This window comes from Dendronephthya gigantea, unplaced genomic scaffold, assembly GCF_004324835.1.
Source record: "Dendronephthya gigantea isolate DGI-Jeju-01 unplaced genomic scaffold, DenGig_1.0 000048F, whole genome shotgun sequence".
Taxonomy (NCBI): Eukaryota; Metazoa; Cnidaria; class Anthozoa; order Malacalcyonacea; family Nephtheidae; genus Dendronephthya; species Dendronephthya gigantea.
In genome coordinates, this window is record NW_021163058.1 from 803,815 (window position 1) to 818,021 (window position 14,207).

Below are 14,207 nucleotides of genomic sequence, written 5' to 3' on the forward strand. Positions count from 1 at the left end.
CTGATTGGTGTGTGCCCTATAACGTTGTGTGCGTGTGCATAATCTAAAGTGCATGCTATAATATGTAGCTATTGATATCGAAACTAACAATAAAAAATAAAATTTTCCCAAATATGTTTCAAATTCTATTACGCGAAAAGTCAATTTCCTTTACCGGGATACTCTATTACGTACTATATTTATCAAAAACAGGGTGTCCAATAACATATGAGCGCACCTGTATATATGGTCAAACACAGAAGTTCAGACTTGGTTAATAAACTACTGAGCGCAGTGGCCTTGAAGCTAATAATAAATAGCTAAAAATAATATCCCGCATTATAGCACACCCCTGCGAGTAAGTGCACTTTCCATTAAGCGGCCAAAATGGTCAGACCGGTCATATCTTAAATTGGAATAGAGTATTTCGTTAAGAATATAGCGATAAAACTTTATTACCCGTGCTAGGCAGATGTAAATAACGATATACAGTACTTGAATGCAGATCGAGTTCTTGAAACACTCTGTCTGTAATCTGTCTGTACCGAACTACAACAGGGGACTGGTCTGGCCGTTTTTTCCGTATATAAAGGAAAGCGCCCTAAGGTTCGCTTTGTTAAAAATATAATAATAGTATTCTGGCTATCTTGCCGTGGACATTGGACCCAAAACATTTAGACATATAGTACATGGAATCTCGTCCATTAACAATAATTTGTTCAACAATGCATGCGGCCCAGGCAAAGGCATGGTTAAGTTCTTCTTCAGTATTAATATATGTCGTATATATTTTGACACATTTCAATTAGCAGTCGAATTATTGAATAACTCGAAATGTGTTTCGCACTTTTTGGGAGACATCAATGAAGCTTTATTAGTATGTTTTTTAAAACCAATTGCAACTGTACCATTTCTGTTGATCGGTTGGAAGGTTACGGTGTTTGCTGCATGACACTTGCAAGAGCTGGTGCGGTCTGGTTTGATTACTTTAAAAAGGTAAACGCTGGTGTTCTTTATCAGCCTTGGTGTTGGTGGTGGTGATGGTGGTGGTGATGGTGGCGGTGTTGGATGGATTCGCGGATTCTAAGAAAAAAATATTTGAAAATATATAAGGGGTAGTGTTTGAATCATGTTAATTATCGGGCTGATAAATATTGTGAAATACAAACTGAAATATATATATATATATATATATATATATATATATATATATATATATATATATATATATATATATATATATATATAGTTTGCAACTCCAAATTTATTTTGGAGCAAATGCATGTTCAACCATGTCAGTATATATATATATTATATATAGTATAGTACACATATATATATATAATTATATATATATATATGTATATATATATATATATATATATATATATATATATATATATATATAGTGCCGCGAGTACTGAACACTGTTGTTTGATATGCTCCTCATAAAATCATGCAGCCCTATAAGATTGAAGATTTGCTGTGTTTTTTCTAGCATAAAATTAATTATACAACAACTTAGAAGGTTTAAAGCTTTTACGTACGTGTATACATATAGCTACGTACGTGAAAAAAAAACGCGATAGTGGGAGGCAACCCTAAGTCTATACAAACCGGCAAAGAAAGTCCATCATCGTCTGCCAAAATATACTCTCTCGAGGCCTTGTGTTGCAATGTTACGATTTCTGGATTTCCCGGTTGTGACCAGTCAATCGGCTGATATTGAGTCATTGTAAATTCTACGCCTATATATATATATATATTAATAATAACAGAAGTAATATAAGCCTGTGATATATATACAATTGTTAAATGTGACATTTATATATACACTGGCGGTCAAAAAAAAACTGTTCAAAACAAGTTAAAATGCTCTGAAATGAACGTAACTGTCTCTCTAACAATATATACGAGTAAATATAGACTTTTTATAGATTACATGCTAAGCTATATGAAATAATAATATTTTGTTGACCCTCCTTTGGCCTTATAATTGATGACCTTATTGATTGGCCTTACACCGGCGTGGCATACTTTTTGTTAAGGTGATAATCTTGGACAGTCTTTACAGCAACCCATAAATCATGGACGCTTTATGAATTAATTCCTTTCTTGCACTATCCCCTTGACATTGTCCCACAGATTTTCGATAGGGTTAAGGTACTTTGACTGTGCAGGCCAATCCATTTCTGTCACTCCCTCTTCCCATGAAACCATTGTTTGACTATCTTTGAAGTGTGACAGGTTCACTTGCATTACATTACTGAAATATTGCTTGGAATAAAAGAATTATCCAAAATGCCTTTGAAGCTCTCTTCTATATTCGCTTCTTCTTTATGAATTTGTATATAAACAGTTCTTTTTGACCGCTAGTGTACAATAAAAGATTGATTGTTACGATTCCTGTGACATACGACAATAGCAACATTTGAGCAGTTCTTTTTGACCGCCAGTGTATATACTTAAACTATATAGTCATCATCATGAAAATGATAACTATTTAAGTTTAGTCGAAACATATAGAAATGAAAATTTTCAAAAGGCTTCTATTTATAATAAATTCATTTTAAGACCTTATTTCATCTACATAATTCGCTCTACTAACATCTTATAGTATTGAGCACTCTTTTGTCTTTTCCAACAACAAGATTATATATATATATATATATATATATATATATATATATATATATATATATATATATATATATATATATATATATATATATACAAAATTTAGATTGTTTCGGTAATAGACAAGAAGAGTGCTTAATACCAAAAAAAGCAGAGCATAAATAATATTAACTAATTCTTTAATCTCAAAATAAAGCCGTCGCTACACGGTGTTTCACGCTAAGCTAAAAAGGCAAAGCGATCATCAGGCGACGATGATCGCTTTGCCTTTTTAGCTTAGCGTGAAACACCGTGTAGCGACGGCTTTATTTTGAGATTAAAGAATTAGTTAATATTATATATATATATATATATATTTTTTTTTTGATGTCGCCAGCGCGACCCCCTGCAGAGTGAGATAACGTGTTATCTCATGGGAAATAGCAACTTTTATCCATTTGAAATTATGTATTTTATGAATAGATATTTCGTTGTTTACCTTGTAGTTTGGTTTTTCTTTGACAAGTGGTATATAATAAAAAACTTATTTACTGAGAATTCAGAAAACATTATGTTTTGTGGAGTGTGGACCCTCAGGTCCACAAAACATAACGTTTCCATCGTTCGCAGTAAATAAGTGTTAAATATATAATAAACAAAACTCCATAGCTATGAATAATTCTGGCTTTGAATAAAGCCAGTTGACAACACATACTATCATTTTCATTCCCGTTGCTTAAAACAATCGGATTTGATCTGCTACGTTCATTCACCGTAAGATATCTCCCGCCGCGATAATATACGCTTTTTATTTTGTATGTGTCATGTTTCACGTATTTTAACTTTTCCTTGTCGCGTGGTTCATCCCCTGAAAATTTCAACCTTATTTAGTTATATTACTATTAAAGAGTTATAGATCTTATGTGCTATTGTGTCGCCCGCAAATGATCGTTGCAAATCAATTGCAAACATATTCTACCAAAACTCAGTTTATGTGTGATGCGGACTTAAGTATAACAATCAGGCTGAGAGGAAAGGATGTGTTGGTCAGTTGGTGACCCAACAACCTGCCAAAATTGCATACCTTCATTGTCCAATGTTACCACTTTTCCGTTTACCACTGATTGCAGTGCGTTTAGCACTGATGTTTTTGCCTTTACCACTAATGATTCTGCGTCCGGCTCTGCGTTTACTCCTTTTACTGTTGATGGCTCTGCGATTAGCCCTGATGGCTCTGGCCGCTCTGTGTTTACCATTGATGACATTGCGTCTGCTCTGTATAATTTCTATAATATGTCCAGCGTGTTTTACATTACTCGTATTTTACATTTTCATGTAGATATTATACTGACGACGTATATATATAAGATTATAAACCATATATTGATTATCCGCCCCACGCTAAATAAGTATTCGAAGCATTTTTTGATAATGCTTAATTAATCAGGCCCGTTTTCCACCAGGCATATTTTTTCGCGGGAACTGATGAGTAAAGGCTGTTTTCCACTCACGCGTTTTTCATACGCACGTAGGCTACACGCACGTAAAGTCTAAATCCTTATACATGTTAACTTTGAAAAAACTAAGTGAATAAATCGAAGAAACTTAGTTTTCTGCATATTTTAGTATGCATTAGTTGATCTAGATGGTAATTGATAAAAATTTGAAAGCATTTAAGATTTTCCGTACGTCTACGTGCGTATAAAAAACGCGTAAGTGGAAAGCAGCTTTAAGAAGCGAACTACTTTTTTCGCTGCAGATATTTTCGCAACCAATCACATCACCGGATTTCAGACATATCACTTCCAGTACGCAAATAAATTCGCCTAGTGGAAAACGGGCTTAAATAATAACGGCTATAGCTGCTTATGAAGGGTATCCTAAAGACAAGCTAATCTTTTGTCTTTACATCTTTCGGAATTTAATATGTTTCTAAACTGAACAGCAACATATATACAAGGTTAACATGCACGATATAATTTTGTCGGAAACTATTTACTTTTGATCGGCATAGAATATAGTGTGTTACTGCATTCGGAATGCACAATAATAATCTTGCATTTTCATCGACATGCACGAATTTTTAATTCCTTTGACCCATCTGAGATGTCACAAAAAACTCAGATGTCACAATAATGGAGGAACCACACTGAGCGGGCATGGTTAAACTATATGATCTCAGTATAGAATGCATTTGAAGAAGAAAAACTGCAGTCAAGCATGACTATAACGCAGAACACAGCAAGGTTAAGAAATAAGGAAATAAAGATACGATTAGATAAAACTAAGGGGGTTTCAATGCTGTATCTCATAGTCTCATACCCATATTAATATTGATGAAAATTTACTGAAAATATACTTACCATGTATAATTTGCTATTAAAACTACTATTTATTATGCGTAGTAGATTCATGTTCACCGAAGCTTCTGAAATTATTGGTTGACCATTCAGCAAAAAGATGACATCATTCTTCCTATAATAATATATTCAATTTCAATTAATTCAATTGTTCAATTTATATATTATCTGGAATAAAATTTAATAAATTTGGTACAATTATCAAAATCAGATGGAGCTGTTTTATATGTATCCGACCGACCCTAGCATAAAAATTACCAGACCTGCAACTCGGCTGCAAGCAAGGTCACACTGGATACCTAACCATGCACTAAAAACATGCACTAAAAACATGCACTAAAAAGTAAAAACCTGGGGCCGGTTGTTCAAAAGCTTGTACGTTAGCTTTACCCTGCATGTGTTAAACAAATCTTTACGTTAATATTTCTAATCGCTTTTTTACAAAGTTGAATATTTTTTTTCATAAATATTCTCTGGACCGATAGAAGTCATATTTTCAAAAGTTGTTCAGTGATTCAGAAGCACATAAACTAAAAGACTGGATTAAAATTTAACCCATGCATGCGAGGTTAGCGCTAACCTAGCTTTGAACATCTGGCCCCTGACGATGATTGCTGGCTAAAAAATAATGTTTATAAATAAATTTAGTCTTTATATTCCCATGTCTATCTTGGATCAGTATTTTGCTAAAACACATAGAGTAGTACCTCAAGCCAAAGCCATGAAAATATGTTCCAAAATCAACTCTATTAACTCTAATTCCTTTTCTTGTTTCCTCCCTGTTCTCATTTGCATCTTGCATCATTTGCCGTTCACCGCCAGAAAATTCTTCCATATTCAGTCTAACTTCAACAATTTTCTTGTCCAGTTCCATGCCCATCTTAGATACAAATTTGGCAGCTTGAGACTCAAAATCAAACAACTCTTCATTGCTGTCTGGTGTCCGATTTCTTGCAGCTTGAGACTCAAAATCAAAGAACTCTTCATTGCTGTCTGGTGTCCGATTTCTTGATTGAATGCCATTGCCATTATTGTTTCTTCTTTGCTGAAGTAGAAAATGAATGAAAACATTCTTTAGGGGCGAATCAGGACATTTTATAGTCACTATACTTCGTGTACAGACAAGATATTAAGTTCTCATGCATGAAACTGGCTATTTTTATTTTCCTGATTGCAAAGATCCTACCACCATAACATATTTATCATTAAACGTATGCACTCAGGGCCCACGTAGTTATGTCTATACGCAACGAATCTCAATGACAAAGAATCATTAAAATGACCATACTCAATGTGAAAATCATGCTGTTTTGTCTTGTTCTTTCTTTAGAGATAAGTCAATGTATTGATTATTATTTTAGTTTATATACTTTCCTTTAGATCTATTTTGCCAAATGCTAAAAATGTTTTTGACAACTTAAAAGTTGCTATGCATGGTATTATGGTATATGGTATACATTTTTATTGCGGCTAGAAGGACGCTCATGAAACGCATTCATGCAGTTATAAGGTACTTCATAAGAATTAAGATAGCTCTATCTATATATTAGTTATATACGGTTAACAAGCATTATAGGCAGTGAAATATTATTTATTAGTTATCTATAACATATTTAGTTATCTACTAAACAAAACACAAAATGCAAGTGAAATTTCAGGAAACATATATGTATGTATGTAGCTATGTATATATTTAAAGACACAGCATGCTGCATATACTTACTCTACACCAGCAACAACCCATTTCCACAAGTTAAAATCCGGCTCTCGTTAAAGTTTGCCTTGCCCTTCTCCTTTGAAATCCAAAGACTAATTAACTGAAAGTTGAAAAATCCGAACATTTATATAACAGCACAGGAACTTCCCGTTTTGAGTGGAAGTTTAATTATAGATGAAAGACAAAAACAAAATACCATGTGACATGCAGTGGTGTGAGAATAACGATAAAAGCATGCATTCTATGTTTGCATTGTGAGGGTTTCTACAGACCCACATAAGAGGATGCTTCCCAGGCTATGGTCCTTAATTAACCTTGTTTTTGCATGTTTATATTAATTTTGTATTTACCTCTTCCGTTCTTCGATATAATCATTTAACATTTTCAGTGGTGGTTCAAATTAGACTTGGTATTTCTAGGAAATTCTGCCCGATTCGCGATTCATGATTAATAAGACCCATGCATGATTACATAGAAATCTTTATTCACGCACCTGGGATATTATACTTGGGCAAGAAACGTTTGATATAAGGCAAAAGAGCCGAGATGTACGCTCATATAAAATGGGTGACTCGAAACTCATGTGGTGCATGGTGCATAAAATTTCATGGCTGACATCAAACCAGACTGTGTGACCGGATGTTGTACTGTATCATGTTGATCTGAAACACGTTGAAACACGCAATAATTTCATCAGTGTTGGTCCTTGCATGAACAGCTTGACGTCTAAAGTTCCGTCTGAACAAAACTTAGCATTATATTGTTCATAGTGGCAGCAATTTGTATTGTTTTAGCGAGCAAAGTTAATATTTTATGGACCACCTTGTTTAAATCTTGTCAGTATGTTTGAAGCAGTTGATATTACTTGGGGTTTTCCGTGGACTCGAGCTTCCTGTCGCGTTATTGAACTTTTTTTTCTTAGAATTGGAATCTTAAAATTGACGGAAGTCGGAAGTGCAACAAAAGAATTCTTTCTACTCTACACTACAGGGTGAATAAAAAACGCAACCACTAAGTATTCGTAAATACTGTGAATATTCGATCTTTTGTGATAGAATAGAAAGTAAATATCATGAATAAATATGGTATTAACTATAGGCTGATTAAGTAACCTGAGTTGAGGAAGATTTGCGAAGATCGAACGATTGGCCATGATATTTGGTCAAACATATCATCTCCTGAAAGCACGTAAACTGCATGAAAGAGGAAAAACCAAGAAATTGTAGTGATTATTGTCAGTCAGTGCATGGTTGTGAGTCAACTGGTTTGCAACTGCATGTCGCAAAATAATTTACTTGTTTCAAGATGGTCAAGTATCCATTTTTTTTGCGCTACTGGAGATAAAGTGAAAGTGACAGAGACAATTAAGTATATACTGTTCTCTACACTTCATGTTGTCTTGCTAATAAAATTTATCCTGATAATATCGCATTAGAGATTTATTTAGGAATGATAAAAAAGTTAATAATGATTAGTAACGCCATATAGGTGTATCGTAATTTGCATGCATGAGTCATGACTATATTTGTATGCAGTGCATGGTGTCAATATTAGGTGGATTGTGAGGTGCATTTTCACTAAACCATATAAATATATCCTTATGTTACTGCATGTACTCTGGTCATTCAATTACAACTAGCAGTAACCACAGGTTAGTGATGCGCGTTCGGCCGAATGTGTTGATTTCGGTTAACGATCATTAATTAACAAAAATGTTAACATTATAACGTCACAGGCTCACAGCGTATGTGATTCAAAAGGTTACCCGCAAAATGAGTAATTTAACAACAGTGATGGCTCATATGCTTTAATTAACAACAAAATATCAAAATAGAGCGAGCACATGGTCTCCAGTTACTATGACGACACATCAGAACGAGGTAAATCTAACATCGCAAATCTCGATATGACACGGCTAGGAATCGTTCTCCTTCGTCAAACGCAATTAAAGCACTTAACGTGAAGTAGCTACACTGTTTTGCTGCGCTTTCTTCCGTAATGTCTGATTTGATTTCTATTTTTATCAGAAACTCAGAGATTGCACGTGCCGAGCACTATAAGACCGGAAAAAAATTAGCTCTTATGAAAAATCTCCACCTATATATCACATATTATGCATGCATGCATTGCCATGACAACTTGAATAAAATGACCAAAAAAAAAATAAAGCAAAGCCCATGCATGTAATTGGGCTCGCGGTGCTATAATTCACATCCAGAGATTTACAAATACTAATGTTGAATGGCACCAGCTATTAAACTTCAAGTAATCAAAGTATATATCTGGGGCCAGTGCATGTTCGAAAAGTGGATAAAGGTGGATAAAGTTGGATACTGCATGGAATGTCGTAACTTCCAGTTTAGAGCGGAACAACATACCAAACCAGATGCGGAGGCGTGAAACATTTACCAACATTAAATTTTTAATGATACTTCCGTAGCATGATTATATATAGAAACCTTTTATTTGCGTGTTAAGTTGAAGTTTGAATTTAAAAGAAAATTTTGCCCGATTTTCTCGTAAATATGATCCATTATTGCTCGTACATACATCTGCTATGTAGCACTACACTTTCTGCAAGGGACACTTGATGGACATCTTGGCATATTTTTGAACTGCACGAACTGGTGACGCATTTTAGTGCACGATCTATACCTAATTTCAATACTGATTAAAACGCTTTTCATGCACGATTCACGCGGGTTGGCAAGTCCGTCGTCTTTCCAGAAAATCGGTACAAAATTCAGTGTCAAAAAATTTAATCCGCCGGGATATTAAACCAGGATATTACTTATGATGCAGGAAAGCAAGCATTTCGGAAAACTGAAATTTGAGGTCATGTATTTTGCAAAAAACAACAAATTATGAAATATGTAGTAAACATGCATAGAGGTCAAGATTGTCTCACTTAATTAACAGGCGTGTCTAATGTCTATAGCGATATCAATAGAAATTTCATTGCAGACTTAGTATTATTACTAATACTAGTATTATTATTATTACTTTATAAATCGGTTTATTAGCAAAAATATATGTCGTATTTTGACATAATTTCAAGTAACAGTGTCAAAATAGCCAGAAATGTGTTTCGCACCGTGTGGGAGACATCAACGAGGCGCGACCACTATTACCTACAAAACCAATTGCAGTGGTGCTGTTCAGCGGTTGGAACTGGTATACAGTATTTGATGGCGTACTGCAACTGGTGCACTGATCAGTAACAAGGTTAAAAAGGTAACTGCTGGTTCTGTTTATGGCTGTGACCCCTGGGTAACCTGATAGTGGTGGGTTGTGTGGATCCTAAAAAAACATTTGAAAATATGTTCTTGAAGCATGTTAATCAAACTGATTGATATAAGTATTATGAAATACAACTGAACCGCCCAATTAGGTCTTGGGTGTGCTATAGTATGAGACTGCTATTTACTGTGAAACTTTCTAAAATGGCAAACAACTTATGTCTTCTTTCAAAATCTTACAAAAATGGGATAAATTATATAAATTCTGTAACGTGAGTTTGTCGATAATTTTAAACATTGAAAATATTAGACAGTGTTGTTGCCATGCATTGTTCTTTTGATATTTATTACTTTTGAACTTAAAGTTTACAAACCGTAGATGAAGTAGTGAGAGTGCTTGAGCCGCTCTTCGAAATATATTCTCCACCACCAGTGGCATTGGCACTAGCATTGTGCTGTAATGTTACGATTAGGTCATCTGAAGTTGTTCCCGATGACGTACAAGGCTCGGTGTATATTCGTACCGTAAATGTTGCTATAAGAGAATAAATAAGTGTTAATGGCATATCAACCACAGGACGCAGAAAACGGAATCGTATAATTGTTGGAATATTTAATTTGAATTGAAATTATTCGTTAACTTATCATTGATACATCAACAGGTCACTGTTGTATGATCATTGGAGATTTTGATACATTTGGGATTTTGAGACAAATTCGTGTAGATTATGATGAGAATTCACATGAAAACTGAAAACTGCGTGTTTGCTTGGCGAAATTTGGACTCAAATGACCTCCATGCAAAGTCCCGCGGGAGACGACGTTTCGAGTAAAGTCGTACATGTCCACACCGTAACATGATGCCCACGTGTGACTTGATTTCAGTTTTCTGGCTGCAATTAGCTTCTATAGTTCAATATACAGTCGAGCTTGAAAATAATAGCTCATGCATGCATGCGTTTTCATACAAAAAATAACTGCTCGTGCGACATGCGCGCATGCGAAAACTGCAATATATACGTTTTAGAGGTTTAAAGGGTCTTAATTTCGAGTGGTATTATACACACTTCAAATTCAAGCCAGGAACAGTTGATGGAAAAATGAGTCAACAATAGGTCCTCCGGCAGGAATCGAACCACTCGAAATTAAGTCCCTCTGTAGTTCAGTGGCAAGAGCATTGCACCGGTATCGCATAAGCGTAGGTTCGATTCCTGCCGGAGGACCTATAGTTGACTCATTTTTCCATCAACCGTTCCTGGCTTGAATTTGAAGTGTGTATAATACCACTCGAAATTAAGACCCTTTAAACCTCTAGAATATTCCTGCATCGAGTGAAGTGCCAAAAATCATAATTGATATAGTTACGTTTTAACTAGAATTTTTTATTTATACTATCTGTCGGAGAGCCAAAAAGTTTTAAAAAACCGGCAAGCTGCCAGATTCAGAACTTTTAAGGAATTAATTATCTCACTTAATAATATAATTAGTTATAGCTAACCTATCCCCTATTCCGAAGTCAAATCCCTGTTTTACAATTGAAAATGTAAGATTTATAAAAATTATGAAGCTTACATGTTGGATGACGCCGAGGAAATAAAATTTTTTGTGGCGCTTTATCGCGATCTTTTGAGACGTAAATTTCAATACGAGCATGACAGTGTTTTGCCAAAACACATGCAGTGCGGTCAGACTTTTATTTTCTACTTTTTCTATAATTTGTTTACCTTTCAGTCTGGTCTTTTTCAGTTCCTACATGGCCGTTTAGTTTCTGTGCAACTAAGTACTGACTTTTCGCCCTTTTGTTTATTTTAGCAGAATCATTACTGCAGTACAATTAATGAATTATTAACCATATATCTTCTGTAATCAATGGCAAATAATACAATTTCACTGGCTTACAGGAGTGTGATTTGAGCGTAAATTGCATAATTGCATCCTTTGCGAGTTCTAATTCCAATCATGCACTCTTGCTCATAGCTAACAAAAATAACTCTAGTATATAGCTACAACTAGCCAATCACAATTCAGGGTACAAAATATGCATTTTAAGTTGCCAAATTTTAATAAATTCCTAATTGTATTATTTACTGTAAATTGTAATAATTTGATTACAGAAGATATCATTATAAAAAGTTATAGAACTCGTATGGGTAATTTCGTATTAACAGCATTCCCGAGTATTCGTCTAATTCCATTATTAATTTTACTCCGAATAGCATCCAGTAACTTTATTATGCTAATAATATTAATAATAATAATAAATAATGATCGTCCTAAATTAATTGTAGTCGTAATTAATATATACTTACCATCATCTGCAGATGAGTTACTTAAATCGATAGATCCGCTGTTCTTTATTATAAGATATTTTCCCCCATGGTGCTCGCTTTTTATTCTGCGCTGGAGTGTATCGATGAGTACAAAGATATGTCCAGCATTTGGTATATCGCATAGATCAATCCCTGAAAATTTCAACCATATCAGATTGTTTTAATTTTGTATACTATTCTATTACTTTTCAAATTATCGTAACTACAAAACTTAGTGATTGACGGCTTGGATCATAGGGAAAAGCACCTTTTTAACGTGATTTTTTTATTCATGTCATAGACTGACACACCAGGAACCCACACTCCGTGCCGGCAATCTTTGGGTTAAAGGGCCTGCGGTTTACCCCGTCATGAAATGGATATAAATATACATATTAATTTGGGGAAAATCATCTCAAGCTATAAGATCCCGTTGAGGAATTAAATGGCATTGAACTCCCAGTTTCCCAATTAAGATAGCGAATCTTATACAATCCGTTGGCATGCTGAACTGATTAGACTATACAGTGTTGACCCACATGGCATAGTGTGGATTCCATCTCAATAAACCGAAGATCTTATAGTTATAGCCCCGTTTACACTACACTCAATTTAAGCCCCATTTACACTACACTGGATTTATTGGCACAGCACGGCTAAAATGGGTACCCGTGCCTATTTCATCCGTGCCCGGCCTTTGTTTTGGTAGCCTGAGCACTAGTAAAATTGGGCACGGGTACCAATTTTAGCCGTGTCGTGCCGATAAATTGACTGTAGTGTAAACGGGGCTTTATTGGCACGGCTAAAATGGGCACCCGTACCCAATTTTATTAGTGTTCAGGCTACCAAAACAAAGGCCGAGTACAGATGAAATGGGTACGGGTGCCCATTTTAGCCGTGCCGTGCCAATAAATTGAGTGTAGTGTAAACGGGGCTTATGTTTAATAACCCTGGCCTTCATCAGTGCACTTAACTTTTCAATTCGTTTAGGTCACTAGTTTTTATCACAGTTTACGCGATAAGTTTGCTGGCTTACGCTTTTAACGGTTATGAGAAAATTTTGATATTTTTTAATCAAACGGCAATAAGTCAATTAATCTAAGAAGCCGGATTCAATTCAGTTTATTGCAATGATGAAGGCCAGGAAAACTTTGCTCTAAACAAATATACGTGGTGTTCCCACATGCAAATTGATTATTTCACTTATTTCACTATTGAAAGTTTGAAGAAAAATTTGAAAAACAATCAGGCTGAAAGGATGTCTTGGTCAGTTGGTGACACGACAACCCGCCATAAAATTGCATACCTTGATTGTTCAATGCTAACTTTGAATAATGTATGTTTACCACTGATGGCGGTACGTTTACCACTGGTGGCGGTATGTTTACCGCTGATGGCGGTACGTTTACCGCTGATGGCGGTACGTTTACCGCTGATGGCGGTGCGTTTAGCACTGATGGCGGTGCGTTTAGCACTGATGGCGGTACGTTTACCACTGATGGCGGTGCGTTTACCGCTGATGGCGGTACGTTTACCACTGATGGCGGTGCGTTTACCGCTGATGGCGGTGCGTTTACCACTGATGGCGGTACGTTTACCACTGATGGCGGTACGTTTACCACTGATGGCGGTGCGTTTACCGCTGATGGCGGTGCGTTTACCACTGATGGCGGTACGTTTACCGCTGATGGCGGTGCGTTTACAACTGATGGCGGTACGTTTAGCACTGATGACGGTGCGTTTAGCACTGATGGCAGTGCGTTTACAACTGATGGCATTGCGTCTTCTCTGTATAATTCCTATAATATGTTCAAGCGTATTTTACATTACTCGTATTTTACAATTTCATGCAGATATTATATATACAGACGACGCGTAAACCATTGATTATCCGCTCCAGGCTAAATAGATTCGAAGCGTTTTTTGATAGGCTTAAATTAAGGCCGTTTTCCACCAAGCTTATTTTTTCAGGGGGGCTAGAGTACCC

The 14,207-nt window shown here is 35.5% G+C and overlaps 1 long non-coding RNA gene across 1 annotated transcript; it reads right to left on the reverse strand.

Moving 5' to 3' along the window:
- Positions 1–224: 224 nt before the first annotated feature.
- On the reverse strand, positions 225–3,437 carry LOC114528296. Its single transcript, XR_003687479.1, has 3 exons — positions 3,311–3,437; positions 1,597–1,727; positions 225–1,062 (listed from the first exon to the last, which is right to left on the reverse strand). It is a non-coding gene; the product is annotated as an uncharacterized LOC114528296 (long non-coding RNA).
- Positions 3,438–14,207: the final 10,770 nt, after the last annotated feature.